This window comes from Crocodylus siamensis, chromosome 5 (genome assembly GCF_052110815.1).
Source record: "Crocodylus siamensis isolate JL-2025a chromosome 5, ASM5211081v1, whole genome shotgun sequence".
NCBI classification, from domain to species: domain Eukaryota; kingdom Metazoa; phylum Chordata; order Crocodylia; family Crocodylidae; genus Crocodylus; species Crocodylus siamensis.
Window position 1 is genome coordinate 76,240,079 of NC_143399.1, and position 15,294 is coordinate 76,255,372.

The following is a 15,294-nucleotide window of genomic DNA, read 5'->3' on the forward strand; positions in this document are numbered from 1 at the left end:
ACTACTCAATCTTATCTAACAGATGTTTCCTGTGAGATTAAATACTATATCACCAATGAACTGTTTTAATAATAATACAATAAAAAGTCCTGCCTAGTTCCATCTAGATAGATGAAAGCTCAGGGCAGATAGTCTGTTTACACATGCTACATTTTAGTATAAGCACCGACTAGCCTAAAGGTTTTTTTCTCTTTATATTTTTAAGACTTTTATCTAGGGCTGGCAAACCAGTCAATTGACCTGTCAGATATTGCCAACTGACTTCATATTTTTTGACTGGTCAATGATTATAGCAATTTTATGGACAGTGAATTTTTTTTTTCAGTTTTCTTCACAAATCTGATATTTTTCTTGTTTTTTGACACTTTCTTAATGGAAAATTTATGTTTTTTCTGTGCATTGTTCTAATATTATAAAAGCTTAAGTCAGTCTGTCTGTCTGTCTGTCCATAATGCTTTATTCATGCTCTGATTGGGTGACAAACAGCTAATCAGAGTGTGAACAAGCATTCCAACAGGAGCAGGCAGTGGTAGAGTGCAGCCATGATGGTGGGGACACAGGGACAGAGGGTGGGGGAGCTCCTGGCCTCGGCTCCCCCACCCTGCTCCCTGCAAGAGGCAGAACAGCAGCAGCGTGGGGCGTTAGGTAGCAGCACTCCACCCCAGCCCCCCTCTGCCCCCCAGCCCCCCCATCATTCTTGACGGGCAATTGACTAGTTCGACTATGTTAGCACTGTTTTACAATTTTTGATCGATGCTTGACCAGTCAATTCACCAAATATTATTTGATTGGTCAAATATGCAGCTCTACTTTTATCTTCACTGAGGGTACATGCAGGAGAAAAAGGTTACATGCTTTCCTTAGGTAAACAAGGCCCAGTAGACAGGGATTACATATTCAGGCACAAGATTGGCCATGTTCAAAAGGGAAGGAAATCAACACTAGGTATATCTACATGTGTGCTTAACTGCACCGCAGACTAATTTTCTGTGATATAAAGCAGGGGTTTTCAACCTTTTTTTAATAAGTGTACCCCTGGCGGCCTCCTGAGGGGGAGTGAGTGTAAAGCAGGGGCCTGACAAGCCGCGGAGTGGCAGCAGTGCAGCATCTGTACAACCCTGCTCTCGCCTCGCCCCAGCCCTGCTCCTGTGAGGCAGCAGTGCGAGGTGGCAGCGCTCCACCCCCACCCACCCCTGTGTACTCCCTGGGACCTTTCAAAGTACCCCCAGGGGTATGCATACCCCTGATTGACAACCCTAATGTAAAGCATCAGAGTCTGCATGTGCAATACTATTAGACCATAACAAACTAATTTTTTCTACCATAAGATAGTACTGTCAGAGACAGTACCTTTTTATGCAGCAAAAATAACTGCACCTAAATGCATGTATAAATGCTGACCCAGCCATACATCGTGCCCAGTCAGTCCAGGCAGCAGGGGACCAGACCCCTGCCTGCCCTGTAGCCACAGGGCTATGTACACTGGGGTGCTCTCATGCCCCAGCCAGACCCTGTGCCACCCCACGCCACCTCCCAGAGCCCAGGGCTGACTCCCCTGGATCCCCTCACAGCCTGATGCTGTTCTTCCCCAACTCAAACTGCTGTTGTCCTGGGCACAGCATCTGCACATGTGCCCCGGACTGCAGTTTGAGCATCTGCACATGCCATTAAAATGCCATGATAAACTCCGGTGCAAATAGCACCAGAGCTTATCATGTCACCTTAATGGCACATGTAGATGCACCCACAGCTTGAAAAACTGAGAAGGTAAGATCGAAGGAAAAAAGAAGTTAATGCATGTTAATTGTTTTCCCTCTAGCATGATATTAGTTGAAAATATTACGGAAAACATTTCCACCTGAAAACTGAAACATTTTGTGGGTCTCTAGAATATTTTTAGAAAAATAATTGAGGTCAAAAGCACTTTTTAAAAATTATAATATAACCAAGTAACAAAAAAAAAGTGGTGTTGATCTTACTAAAATGAATTTCATTTTTTGGAGCATTCTGAGTTACTGTTCAAATTCAGGACAAAATAAATTCTTAAAATATCAAATTTTCTCACAGAATGGAAATTTATATTAGTTCCACTGGCAACTGCTTCCTGTTTTTGCCCGTCTTCCTTTTCCTTTAAGGCCTTGGGTTTAGTGTGTTCTCATTGTATCTAGTTTTCTGTTGGGTTGGTTAAAGGTACATTCTCCTAAAGGCTTTAGGGAATTACCGTCCTCAAACCTGCAAAATCTGTTGATACTGGCCGCATCTACACATGTGGAAGACTGTGCAGTTGTTTCTGTGCAAGTACTAAATGAGATTACTGTGCAGTACCAACCCTGCACAGTTTTTTCATATGCTACTGTGCAGTAGCAACGAGTGATTGTGCAGTCGCTCGTTACTACTGCACGGTAGCATCGCCACATGGTTAGTGCCCAGCAATGCAGTAGCGTGTTGTGTAGACATACTCACTGAAGAGTGTATAACTATTAGGAATGTGCAGTTCAAGGGTTTCCAGTTTGGCTTCTCAGTCACCCTGACTTTTCAGTGAATAGGGATGACAAAATCAGGACCCAACATGGAGATTGGCCTAAATCTGAATGTCTACTGCTCTCTCTGGAGTTCCTGTACTCATTACAAAGTTGTGGAGACAATAAATATAATAAGATGGAGTCCAATCCTCCCTCTCCTGATGGGCTACCTTAATCTTCATCAACATAGAAGTCCAAAATTCTAGTAACAAGCCTACTAAATTTACGATACTACAGACTGAGCTTGTCTACATGTGCATTTAAGCATACCTAAATTTAATGCGCATTATCTTAACACACATTAAACGGGTTTAAGCAGAAGTCTACATGTGCAGGTGTTAAAGTTCATTAATGCTGTGTATGGACTGACTTGAGACAGACTAAAGTTAGTCCCAAGTTAGTCCACACACACACAGTGTTAATGCACCTAAATGCATCTATGTGCACGTTAATGTGTTTTACTAGTCACGCCTCAAATTGGTACCTGCATTTGCAGGTATCAAATTGAGATGTGAATAGTTTAAAATTGCCATTTTTAATGTGCATTAAGGGTGCACATGTGTGGACACATGCCCTTAATGCACATTAACTTAAGCTATGCAGACACATCCACTGAATACTACTAGTGTGGGCTAGTTTACATAAGTAAATGCTCAGTTTGAGGAAAGTTTTCACAGATAGGACAGAAGTTGTAGGATGAACAAAGAATTTTTCATGAAGTCCAAAACAATAAAAAAGTTTTAAGACCAAATTTTGTGGAACAAAATAATAAACAGAAAAACAAAAAAACGAGTATGACAGGTGAATCTGGGGTCTATTCTACCACTGCTGTATAGGATTTTCAACTCTTTAAAGCTTATTTTGAATGCTACTATGCCATATGAATTTTGAAAAATGTAAGTAATACCATTTTACAAATTGTATCATGTCTTAAGAGATTTTTTTAAATAATGTAAAAATAAGGCTTTTTCATGATAATTAGGGAAAATAATCCTCATCCTCAATATGGAATATATTAGTATTTAGATTTGATTAAGTAGGGGGTTTGTTGGTTTTGTTATTTGTTTTTTGGGGATTTGTTTGTTTGTTTTACTAAGTGATGCTTTTCCAAAAGATATAGGCCAAATCCTCAATGATCCATTAATATAAGATATTTTTGTCTGGCCATTTCCATACTGAGGGCCTGATGCTCTCACCTTGTTGTCTCCACCGGTCAAAGACCCTTTGACTGGTGGAGACAACAAAGGGAGAATGTCATTTACTACTTGCATTTGTTTGTATAAAAGAGTGTTTTGTCTTACAGATAAATTATTGTTCTGGTTGGACCTGTGAATATTTAACCTCACAGCTTCTTTTAAGGAATGGGTTTTCCACCAAGTCTTTTCCCATTTGCTGTACCTGACTGCTTTATGTTCACAGCCACTGGTTGGCTCTGAACACCCCCTACTGTGCATTCAGACTTAGCCTTGTATTTCTACATAGTCCTTTCCCCAGCAAGAAGCACATGATTCAGGAAGTGATGCTGCTTTCATCTTCGTAAATCTGAATATATTTGGGAGGTAATCACAGTGTTATAGAAAAGTAGGGCTGGAAGGGCTCTTCAGAGGTCATCTAGTCCAACCTCCATCGGAGGATAGAACATCCCTATTCAAACCACTCTATACAAATCCGTTGTCTAACCTATCAGTAACCCTGATACAGTCAACCCTGACACAACCACAGGGTATAGTACCTTAACCTACCACAGGTAAAGCAAGGGGTTAACAGTGTCTAGTGTCCTGCTGCTGTGAGGATTGTTATAATATGCCTAAATTGAAAGAAGAGGGACATGCCTTCTGCTACAAAGAAAGGCAAACATCTGCAGAGTCTGTACCAGTCTGGCCATAGGGTAAAATTCCCTCCTGACCCCAAATATGGTTATCAGTCTGATCCTGAGTGGAGAGGCAACTAAAATCCAGGTTAAAATACTAACAGGAGCACTAGCATACACCAGTCAAAAATTCCAGTGTTGACTGCAGCCAACTCCAAAGCTCCTGAGGAAAGTGAAAGAAAAACCCTGACCTGTGTACAAGCTGGAGGGGAAAAATTCCTTCCCAGCCCCATGAAGCAATTGGCAATGCTCAGAAGCATGGGAAATGCCCATAGAAGAACATAGGCATAGCTACTTGTACATAATCTATCCAATTCTTGTCCAATCTCTTCTTGAACATCTCCAATGACGGAGGCTCCACAGTTCTCTAGGCAATCTGTTCTATTGCCTCACTGTTCTAATAGTGAAGAAGTTTTTTTTTATATCCAGTCTAAACCTGCATTGCTGCAACTTCAAGCTATTGGCCCACATCCTGCTCTCTGAAGCAAAAGTGAAACAAGGTGATTTCCTTATGGCAGCCCTTCAGATATTTGAAGGTTGTTACCATGTCCCCTCTTAAGCACCTTTTCTGCAAGCTGGGCGTGCCTATTTCCTTCAACCTCTCCTCTATGACTTGCCTTCCAAGTTCTTTATCATTTTTATTGCCTACCTCTGGTAGGGCTGTGCAAAGCTTTGACTTAGTATTCGATTCGACAAATATGCAACATATTCGACCTTGAAAAGTGAAAGTCAAGGTGAATAGCAGCTGGTCGAATAGCTGTCGAATCGAATACCGGAAGTCGAACATTAACAGAGCGAGTCGAATATTCGACTTGCCTATACTAGATTCCCTGTGAGGGGGGAAAAAAAAGGAAAGTAAGGGGAGGAAGGGGGAGAGGAGGAAGGAGTGCTTTCATGACTGACATGTGGCTGGCCAGTGACCTGTCAGCATCCTCTGAGGTCGCTTCCAATCCCAGTGCTCTGGGGGAGGAGCAGAGAAAATGCATAAAAGGCAGCAGTTTTTCAGCTCCCTGCTTTCTGCCTTGGGGTCCATTTCTGAGCTGCTGGTGTTCTCCAGCACCTCTGCGTCAGACCACAACGGCTGGAAGCCCTGATCTTCAACAGATTCCCTGCTTGCAGCGCTAGGAACAGGGATTTCTGAGAACTTGGTGCTTTTATTGTATAACTATTTTTCATATTAGTTTATGCTTATATTGGATAGGTTTAGTAGTAGCTAGGATCTATTCTGTATATAGGAATTTAGTTTATATATATATTTTTTATACATCATTCATTCTTTCCACCACACCAATGCTTCTCAATATATTATCTACACACACAAACACATTTACATAATATCCAGAAATCTAATCCACAGTGCACAGTACGCTTAGAGGTTCCAGTTTACATACGAAGGAACACATTATGAAGCAGGGTGGAAAGGCAGATAGCCACACTGGCCAGCCTGCACGAAGGGGAGCAAGGGGGGCTGCAAGCTGGAGAGCTGCAGTTTCTCCCCCCACCAAACTCAGACGCAGCCTCTTTCCTCCCACTACAAGGGATGAGGCTGCTACAAGCAGTAAAGAGAGGGGAGCAGCAGTGCCACCAGAGCCATTGCCTGTGCGTGAGACTCTCTCATGTCCAGATACAGCAGCCACAACCTCTCCCACCATAACTGCAACCAGCACAGCAGCACGCTCCACCCCTGTGTCACTGCCTATGCTGAGCCTTCCCACGCCAGAAGAAGAGCTGGTGCTGGTCTGGATCTCGGTGCCCTGGCAAAGGAAGTTCTGGGGAAGGAGGGGCAATCAGTCGAGTTTGTGCTCAACACCCCTCAGGTTTTTTCCTTTCAAGCCATGAGGTCTTTCCCAGAAGGCACTTCAGAAGGTGCCTCTGTACAGATGAAGGCAAGCGGCTCAGCTAAGTCCGCTCTTTCACTTGCTGTGCCTCTGACTGCTGAAGAGGGGGAGAGTTCAGCAGCATCCACAGATGCACCCACACACCAGAGGGAAAGGCCTAGTACTAGCATGGTCTGGGATCATTATGAGCTGGCAGATGATCCTGTGTTTGCTATCTTCGTGCACTGCCAAGCCAAAATCAGCCGAGGCAAGGGAACAAAGCGCATGACCACCTCAGGGATGCTGAATTATCTCTGCAGGTACCACCCCTTTGCCACAGGAACGGCCCCCACTCACTCCACAGCCCCCATCCCTCCACAGCAGAGGCAGAGCACCCTGGAACATGGGGGGCAAAGGGACCAGTTGCAAATGGGAGCAAGGTCACCCAGACCATTGGGGAGATGCTTGCTCTGGATGGCCAGCCCTTCACCTTTGTTGAGCGGCCAGGATTCAGGCAGCTCCTGGTACTGCTGGCTCCATCCTACCAGGTGCCTGCATGCACCACCTTCAGCAGGATGTTGGTGCCCTCCCTATACAAAGCATGCAGGGAGCACTTGAGGGAGGATATGCACAAGGCAGGTCCACAGGTGACCGTACACTTCACCTTGGACATCTGGAGCAGCCGGGGTGGAGATCATGCGTACCTCTCCCTCACAGTCAGGCCATCAGTGGGATCTCCTTCATGCCAAGGTGATGGATGAGTCCCACACAGCAGCAGAGATAAGGGGGGCCATGAATCACATGGTGCAGGGGTGGCTGGGCACTGGGCAGGCTGAGCTCACCCGCGGCTTCATGGTCACCGACAATCGGACCAATGTGGTCAAGGCGGTCTATGAAGCCAGCTTTGCTGGTATTTGCTGTGTGGCACACAATTTATATCTGATTGTGAGGGATGCTTTGGAGGGGGACAGTGCTGCCGGTGATGGTGCCAGCAACACCAGCAGGCTCGTTTCCAGATGCAGGAAGGTGGCAGCCTACTTCTCCGGAACATCAAGGGGGGCAAGATGCTGCAGGACAAACAAACAGAGCTAAATGTCCCACAACACAGAATAATGCAGGATGTGGAGACTCAGTGGAGCTCCACATACCTGATGCTTGAGAGGCCAGTGGAGCAACAGAAGGCTATCCATGAGCTCGCCTTGCTTGGGGAGATTGGGACCAGCGGCCCCCTGACCAAAGCTGAGTGGGATGCCCATCTCCCAGATCTTGCTGGTCCTCAAGCCCTTCCTTGAGGCCACCGAGACCCTCCATGCCGCTGATGCCTTCCTCAGCCAGGTGGTCCCCATAGTGAAGGAGCTCCGCAGCCAAACGGAGAGCTTTCTGGGGGCCAATGTTCCTGGCTAGGGCAGGCCGCTTTCACCAGATGTGCAGGCACTGGTGAGGCGGCTGAAGGAGGGCCTTAAGAAGAGGCTTGAACCCTTGGGGTCCAACACAATGCATATGCTGGCCACCATCTGTGACCCAAGGGCGAAGGGAACCATATGTGGCAGTGAGACACTGAGTCACTGCAGGAAGGTACTTATTAAGAAAGTGACGGAGGCGGAGAAGCGGAGGCAGAGGGAAGTGGAACAGGGGGATCCACTGCCTGAACCCAGCCTGCCATCCACAAGCCAGTTTTCCCCTCCACCACAGGCGCTGCCAATATGGGCTAAGGCCATGGCAAACATTAGGGGGTCCAGACCCACCAGACCCCAGGATCAGGCAGACAGCCCTCACACCGTGGTGTCTGCCTATCTTGCGGAGCCTGTGGAGCCCCTGGACTGTGAAACCTTAGCCTACTGGGCAACCCGCAGCCCAGTGTGGCTGGATCTGGCCACAGTTGCCCGGGATTACCTGTCCTGTCCACTGACCAGTGTGCCAGGGTGTTTAGCATAGCTGCAGATGTTGTGACACCTCACCATACCTGCTTGGATCCTGCTTTGGTGCAGCAGCTGGTGTTCCTCAAGGTGAACCTCCCGCTGCTGGGCGTCCCCAAGCTCCAGGTGCAGACGGAGCGAATGCCGCCCTCCTTGCTCCATCTGGATCTCAAGTTTTGTCTGTCAGCAGCCTAAGGTGCAGTTTCCCCCAAACCCCAGCACCTATCACTGTGAAAGTTGGCAGGATTTGTGGGCTCCTCAGGGGCTAGCAAGCCTGCAGTTTTGAGCTCCCTGTGGCTTTGCACATGGAAGTTACAGGCAGTTTGCTCTCAAGAATTTGGGGTGCAGTTTCTCTGCACCCCCTGAACTTATCTTGTTGAACCATATCATGCTTTGTGGGCTCCTCGGGAGCTACTATTCCTGCAAGTTTCATCAAGATCAGACAAGAAATGGCAAAGTTATAGCCTGCTTCGACCCTTATAGCCTATGGGGAAGTCGAAGCAGCTCAAATATTTGACTGAGCTTTGACCTTGAGTCGAAGCGGACAGCAAATCAAAGCAGGACCCAGTTTAATATTCAACATGGCTGTTGAATCGAATATTACCTGCTCTGCACAGCCCTAACCTCTGGACCCTCTCTTAACTTCTTCATGACCCTTTAAAAATCTGGAGCTCAAACTTGCACACAATACCCCAGAGAAGGTGTAACCAGTTCTGAGTAAAGTAGCACCATCTCTTTCTATGTCTTGCAGTTAATGCTTCTATTGATACAGCCCAAAATTGCATTTGCCTTTTGTGTAACTGTGTCAACTACAAATCCATGCTGAGTACATAGTCCATAAAGACTGCTTCATATTGAGACTATGGGTGATGTTGCTATGGCACTGTGCTTCCAGAAGGAAGTGCTGAAGCACAGCATAATATGGATGGTTACTGCGCCATGCACACAGCACACAGGGAGATTTTGCTGCTACCTCACCGTAGTTCCATGCCAAAACCAGAGAGCACATCATTACGGTGACATAGCTGGTGATCATGTGTAGACCTGCATGAGCACTACATTGCCATAGCGAACCATGTAGTGATGTAGTGCATCACTACATCACCATAAGGCAACATGTAGATGCATCCTATGGCAGGTAAAACACACAGTTGGGGTCCACCAGGAATCAATTTTATGGAGGGTGCCCTGGTAATGCATAAAGTCTCAGGAAGGGGAAAAAAAATCAGTTTTAGTGAAATTTGGCAAAAATATCCAGTATTTTCACCCGCACTCAATGGATTGCCTTTTTATTCCCCATGAAATGACATTTCTGTCTCATTTTTTTTTTACTCATCAGTTGGACAGAGACAATGATATAATGAAATACAAGTATGTGCCCAGAAGAGCTGGGAATAAACTAGAGCAATTAGTGAGGAAACCATATATTTTACTGGGGAAGCTGGCAGAATACTACAGGTTATAATCTGTGCTAAGAGTTACTTTAGCTTCAAGAAAACCAAGTTTCAAGTATTATAGCCTTAGGTTTGAACAAAGGCTATAAACACATTGTGTTAACTAGGAAAGAGTTACGATGAACTTAATTGAATACCCCCATTAAAGAGAAACTCAGAAGGCTTCATTAGCATGTCTTGGTTGTGGTACAATTTTATATTTTGCCCACAAAGGATTTTTCCACAGTAATATATTTAAGTAGCAGAGAAGACAATGTTTAAAGGTCAGACATTAGAATGGTTCACCTGTAGTATAATAGTTATTCTGTCAGTGCTTCCTTTAGAGACGCCTATTTTAAGTACTTGCATCATAACTAGGTTTTAATGATCTTCACCATTTTGGCATAAAAGATTTTAGCTTAAAAGCAAATTATTTCACTCCAGATTTTCTTTTAACAGCTTGAACAGAAACCTCACATTGGCCACTATTAAAGTATATAAGAGCTATTAATTTTTACCAGAAACATTATGGATCTTTTAGTTTACTTTATGGCCTGTGATGAATCTTTCCTCCACTGGCATTGGTGAGCTACATAGATTTGTTGCTGTTGAGAATCTGGCCCCACTACATTTTTTAATTGTATTAATTTGTTTGCTATTACTATTAGATAAATATGACTAAGGGCACGGCACATGACACATTTACTGTGGAAAAGTTTACCCTGGATTTTACTCTACAGTAAATTTAGACTTTACATTTTTCTAGGTTTAATCCAGACTACTGCCATCATAATATACCCGTGGACATCTGTAGTCCAAATTAAAATTGGCTCCAGTCTGAATGAACTAATCCTCACTGAATGAGAATTAAAGTTAATATAGACTACAGCAGTCTGAACTAGGCAATTTAAACTGTATTAATTAACATGTATTTACAGCAGGTATCTAGAGCTTGCTGTTGCTCATGCCCACTGTAGCAAGTGAACTCATTTTTGTGCCTCTGATTGTGAGTGGTGGGCAGTGTCCCAGTGCCCCCTGCCATCTCTACTGCAAAAGTGCAGAAATGCATGAAAACCTCCCTGATGGACAATGATCATCTATTAACCCTTAATTTGAATTGAAATTTGATTTGAACTGGGTGATGTGAATCAGTGAGCACTTTAGAAAACAGTAAGCACTTCCATAAATGGCCCATGAGACTAGCTTTTCCCTAGCTGGCTGCCTGAAATAGGCACTGTTATAGTTTTGTCCATAGGCCTGTGCAAAGTGGCTAGTATTCGCTTTGGATTTGGATTCAGCCAATTTGGGGGCAGTGATTTGATTCAGTGATTCAAATCACTGTCCCAAATCAATTTGGCTGAATCACCAAATCTGATTCAGAGATTCGGCCGCCACCAAATCAGCCAACTCTCCTAATTGAACAGGCCTCATCCCACGCCCACTCTCCCAGTCCTGTCCAGCACTTTAAAAAAAAAAAGCCCCATATTCATCAGCTCCTGCCAGGGAGGGGGGCAGTCCCCGCTGCCCCCCCACTGGCCCGCACTGGATGGTGGCGCTCCGCCATGAGCCCTCAGCAGCCCCAATGGCTGCTGCAGCATCCAGTGAGTGCAAGGCTTTTTTTTTTTTAAGCACCAGGATGCTGGGGCCAGGAGGGGCAGCCATTGATGGGGCTGGCAGAGCAGGCAGCAGGTCAAGGGGTGCTCAGGAGGGCTGGAGGAGTTGGCAGGGGATGGGGCCTGGTAGGGGTCCTCCCATGGTCCCCTCCCCCTCCTCCAGCCCCTCCACCCACTACTTACTGGCACAGAGTCCGGGTCCAGCTCCCTGTAGTGGCAACTGGGGATTGTCTGAATCACCTCCTAAGCTTTTCCAAATCAATTTGGAGGCTTCAAATCAGTTCAGACCTTTTTATTGGTCTCCCGATTCAATTTGGATTCGGAGATTTGGCTGCCAAATCTGGCCAAATCTCCTCCAAATTGAATCAGCAACCAAAGCTTTGCAGGGCCCTAATTGGCCACCAGGGGGCAATCTGAGCTGATTTGCAATAAGTAAATGGCAGGCCTGAAGTGAAAGTGACAGTGGTAGTTGATACACAACATATACGGCCTGGTCAGGCCGCAGCTGGAGTACTGCGTCCAGTTCTGGGCGCCACACTTCAAGAGGGACGTGGACAATATGGAAAGAGTTCAGAGGAGGGCCACTCGTATGATCAGGGGTCAGCAGGGCAGGCCTTATGAGGATAGGCTACGGGACCTGAACCTGTTTAGCCTCCACAAGAGAAGGTTAAGGGGGGACCTTGTGGCCTGCTACAGACTGGTCAGGGGGGATCAGCAGGTATTGGGGGAGTCCCTGTTCCCCCGTGCGCTGCCAGGAGTGACCAGGAATAACGGTCACAAACTGGCGGAGGGTAAGTTTAGATTAGATATTAGGAGGCGCTACTTCACAGTCAGGGCGGCTAGGGCCTGGAACCAGCTTCCAGGGGAAGTGGTGCAGGCTCCTAGCCTGGGGATTTTTAAAAGGAAGTTAGATGAGCACCTTGCCGGGGTCATCTGACCCCGGTGCTCTTTCCTGCTAAGGCAGGGGGTCGGACTAGATGATCTACCTAGGTCCCTTCCGACTCTAGCTACTATGAAACTATGAAACTATACACCAGAGTAACCATCTCTGGAGTGAATTTACTTTCAACTTCCTTAGCAAAATGAAAACAGTCTTCAGTAATAGTTGTGTGCGTCCATGCCCTTAATCAAGTAAACAAAATTGTGTCTAAAATGTATAGGTTATCCATGCCTACACAAAAAATGTGTAGACAACATGTAAGTGTGATGGTTGATTTAAAAGGTAGGTATACTAAACAGAACTGGCTGCAGTTTTTTCTAGATTTTAAGTCTGAATGAAATGCCAACTGCTTTTGTGAGGAGATGAGTATGAGAATATTACTCAAACTGTATAGCACTGGATAGGTCCTGGGATGTGGAACTGTCGAACTGATTCTTTGGAATTTGGAATGAAATAAATATAGATGGAAAAGGATTAGATAATCCAAACAGTCCTGATTGGATCAGGGGAGAAGTTTGTGTTGGATGCAGTATGTCACATAGGTGTATATAGATATATAGGGGAGTAAATAGAGTAATGCAGGGCCCCACAAGGGAGGCACACCATAAAGCAATACAGGACAACTAGAGACAAGGCACAGCCATGGCTTCATGAAGACTGAAATGATCAACATAAGCCACAGGACTGGAAAACTGAACATTACTCAGTTCTTCTATATCTGCTAACCATTGTATTTTTGTAACTGAAAGATGACAACCTACTGTCCTAAGATGCTATAATTAAGTTAAATCATGATGTGGACCATGTCCTTTACCTAATTTATTTGACATGGCTGAGTTTGCAAAGTCTCACTACTAGTTTGCCATGGTTCCTCCTAAAATAAATGTTTATATTTAAATTTAAACCAATCACAAGAGTTCTCTTACATAGAAACTCCCAGAGAGTAGCATCAACTGTCCATAACTAAACTCTAAAATTGAAACATGCAATTGGCAGCAGAGCTAAGTACATGTTAAACTCTTTGAACAAGTCAACCTGTTTAGGAAGCTTCTGAAATGTTCCTTGAATTTATGGTTTTGTGGTTGAGACTCCAATGTCTCAATAACATACCCAGTGAAATCAATGGGAAATGTTTTTATTTGGTGCAGCACCAGCTTTGACTGGTGGAGAAAGCAAGGTGAGATACAATATTAGCCCCGCTTGTGTAGGCTGTCCAGGAGGATGCATTCATTCACCATGTTACACCGGAGTGCTAACTACCTCCACCCTCAGCTACTGTTGTATATTTTTGAGGGTGATATTGAGTGGGGCACAGACAAGCACCTTGTCCTCACAACTAAATGAAGGCTGAAAATCTGATACGCATTCAGCAATGTAAAGAACAGTTCTCTTGGGTCTTCATTTAATTTCAGATAACAAATCATCTTAGTCTGGTTTGATTAACTCCAGTACTTAATGGATTAAGTAATTCCTGATTCTTTAATTCTCTTTTTTCAGAATATAGTCAACATTAGAAGATTTATGCCTTAAGGGAGATCACAGATTATTGCATCAAAAAAGAACTGGTCATATTGGTCTTCTCACAAGTAAGTTCTTTTTTTGCTGAGTTTTTTTTTTAAATCTTGCCATCTCTTTCTCAGTTTTCGTCTCTGTGATACTGACCGTGATAATGACACCCAGCTGCCAAAGATACCATTAGACTGACTGGCAAATTGAATAGTGAAGAAGCATGCTTAATCCTGTGCCTCCAAGTGGACTGTGGATTTGAGGTGCCACATCATCCTCCTCTCCTTGCTTAGACCTTTCACATAAGGGAAGGCTCCTATCCTCCCTTGCCTTTTGGTTCCCTTCTCCTGATTGCCCTGCATTTGCTCTTTTGAGTTTCTCCCTCATCTTGCCCACATGCCCTCCCCAGGTGTTCCAGCTGAGCTTTAATATAGTTCTCAGAATCTCTTCAACCCTTCCCAAGCTTGTGGGGAGCTAGACCACCCCATCAGACAGCCCAGAAGGTTGCAAAATCTGTGTAGATGAACATTCAAAAGGCCCTGGGACTCCACCACCTCTTCCTGAACTGTTCTGCCCGTGTCAACAGGGAAGGAAGATTTATTTGCTCCTTGTCTCTCATCTTCCTGGAACAACAAACACTCTTTGGCATCAATTTTTTAACAGAACATAAAGTTTAAGAAAGACAGGATTGCTCTTTTGGTTCCAATGTGGAACCCGTTGACAAATCCAGTGATGGTGTCTCTCCAAGCTGGAAGAATTTTGGAATTTGTCAACAGTAAGAGTATGAGAGATGGGGTGGAGGTGTCAGATAAAGCGATCAAAGTATTGAAGGGAATGGATAGGATCAGAGAAAGGAAAAGAGAAGAAGACTCTGGTTAAACTGCAAAGAAGGAAAGGGAGTCCTCAGAATGTTTAGCAAAACAGTTGCGAGATAAATTGTCTTTTCAGGAATTATCGAAACTGAAATCGTCTTCAGAACTTCTTTCAGTTTTCCCCCATTGCTAAAAAACTAGGTTTATGTGATTTATAAAAAATCATCCATAAACAATACAAACTACTCACCCTAGCTTCCCAACTCAAGGAAAACATGTTTTAAAAATCCATCTGAGAGTCTGTTCCACAAATATAGCAATGAAGATCCTCATATCACTACTGTGCAGCTTAAGCTACAGTATATCTCTCTGCATGCGTTTATAAAACTACTGGATGTAATTTGCTTGTTCTTGAAATATATTCCTCTTCAGATCATCCAGTGGGTGTTTATGAAATTCAATACCTGGTTATAGGTTTGTTCAGCTTTGTTGATCATACTTGATCAGACTCTGCTGATAGGTAGCGAAATAGGACATTATCACTTTTTTCCACTGCGTATTTCTGGGATAGGAAAGTATGAAATACATAGACTATAAGGCAGCATTTTTTTTTTTTACCTGTGCTAATTAATCAAGCTTAGATACTTGTAGTCTATAAATGCAAAACTTTGGCACAGTTCAAATACTATTTTGTACATATTGTTACCAGGTTTGCCCATCACTTTGGGGTGTGCTCATTTATTAGGGATACATTTCTAGGGTCTTGGCAATTCTATCAATGTGCTGCTTGTGTTACTTGTGTTTCTATATGGAGCTGTATATCTCCCTCCTGCAAGTCCTCACCCTCAACAGAGCTATCTTGCAG

The 15,294-nt window shown here is 44.5% G+C and overlaps 1 protein-coding gene across 2 annotated transcripts in view; it reads left to right on the plus strand.

The window, feature by feature from the left end:
• LOC149864300 (poly(rC)-binding protein 3-like) overlaps positions 1-15,294 on the plus strand; it is an 895,303-nt gene that overhangs the window by 570,795 nt on the left and 309,214 nt on the right. For both annotated transcript variants that reach the window (XM_090049189.1, XM_090049191.1), the window contains exon 4: positions 13,609-13,697. The gene's annotated coding sequence lies outside the window, so the exon portion shown is untranslated. The remainder of the gene's footprint in view (positions 1-13,608; positions 13,698-15,294) is intronic.